Source organism: Octopus bimaculoides, chromosome 6 (assembly GCF_001194135.2).
Source record: "Octopus bimaculoides isolate UCB-OBI-ISO-001 chromosome 6, ASM119413v2, whole genome shotgun sequence".
NCBI classification, from domain to species: domain Eukaryota; kingdom Metazoa; phylum Mollusca; class Cephalopoda; order Octopoda; family Octopodidae; genus Octopus; species Octopus bimaculoides.
The window spans coordinates 75,443,185-75,445,078 of record NC_068986.1 but is presented as its reverse complement, the minus strand read 5'-3'; positions in this window follow the sequence as shown (position 1 = coordinate 75,445,078).

The window sequence follows — 1,894 nt, the reverse complement described above, 5'->3', positions numbered from 1 at the left end:
GACGCTCTTCCGATCTATAGGTGCCGGCGTGGCTGTGTGGTAAAAGAATCTTGCTTCACAACCTCATGATTCCGGGTTCACTCCCACTGCATGTCACCTTGGACAAGTGTCTGCCACTACAAACTCGGGCTGACCAATGCCTTGTGAGTGGATTTGGTAGACAGAAACTGAAAGAAGCCTGTCGTATAAATGTGTGTGTGTGTGTTTATGTTTGTGTCTGTGCTTGTCCCCCACCATCGCTTGACAACCGGCGTTGGTATGTTTACGTCCCCGTAACGTAGCGGTTCGGCAAAAGAATCCGCCGCTAGAATAAGTACTAGGCTTACAAAGAATAAGTCCTGCGGTCGATTTCTTCGACAAAAATTCCTTTAAGACGGTGCTCCAACATGAATGTAGTCAAATTACTGAACCAAAAAAACAATAATAAAATGATAATAAATATATAAATAACATTTTTTTCTAGCGACTTGCCAGTGACATCAACTGTGACAAGCAGCTTAGTTGACAACAAATGAAATAAAGGCAATGATTTCAAGGAGGTTTACTCAACCAATTCTTATGACCACAGTCATGGTAGTTTGGCTAAACAATAATCACATTCTTTCCATATAACCTCTCGCTATTTCTCTTTTGATGACTTTGTAATGACTTAGTAAACCAGTGCATAATGGCGCACTAGCCCTCCACGAATAACCTCCCTTCTCTATACTGCTCCATGCTCACTGCGTGTTGCTGTATGTTTTGTTGTTGTTCTTATTCCATATACTGACCTCTTGTCTCTTATAATTAACTGCTTTGCTCTGTCGTTCTAGAGATTTCATAATTTCGTTCTTTCTTCCTTCCTTCCTTCCTTACTTTCTTTTATTCTTGTTTTATAATCTTAAATCTGCCATTTTCTGCCATCTTGTTTGAATATTTTATTATTTTGTTTTTTGACAGATTCAAATAAAGATTAGTACAGACAAATCTCCGGTGGATGTTACTGTTGAATAGTCCCTTTCACTAGCAGCTTGTCATTTCCCTTCTTTCCAGTGAAATTACATTACTAATAAATAAATAAATAAATAAATAGAAACATCAATTCAAAAATACCCCCTTCCCTCCCCACACACTCAATTCTAGTAATATCAAATACAGAAGAGATACCAAAAAACAACGTCAGAATGTCACCTATTTGTACATGTCGAAGACGAATATCTTTATCGCAGACCGCTGAAGATTTTACACTGAGATTGATTATTAAAATATTCTTGATATTGAAAATTAAACTTTGAGAAATTTATTGCTTCAACTTTGGAGCGTTTTAATTAAATCTTGTATTTAATGGGACATTGATTTAGAAGAACTAAATTCTGGGCGGAGGAACTAATGTTCTGATTCTTCTACCTGAGGGAGAAAAACAAAACACCGAATCATTTATTTATTTATTTAGTTATTTATTCATTTATTTATTTATTCATTCATTCATTCATTCATTCATTCCCGGTTAGAAATAAAAACATGCCTGTTACATGGGAACTGTTCCATGCTGAAAGTAAAAACAAAACAAAAAAGACGGCAGATGATAAATAGAAACAGTGGAGTTCCGTGACAAAATTCCAGACCATTCTGTTAATGTGAGAACCACTACCTGGTGGTTAAACCTGCGACCTTTCGAGGTTGGTGAACAAAAAATAAAAAAAATAATAACAAGTGTGGCACATGGGGGAATTGCTAGAGCATTAGAAAGGTTACCTTGAAGTATCAGTACTGGTTTTGAGCATTCTGAGTTCAAATTCTGGTATGTCGCTTCCATTACGATTTGTATCCAAGCGATAGTTCAGCAATTGGAAAAATCCAACAGAAATATAGTTTCCTTCGTTCGATCGGAACCAGTATATATATATATATATAT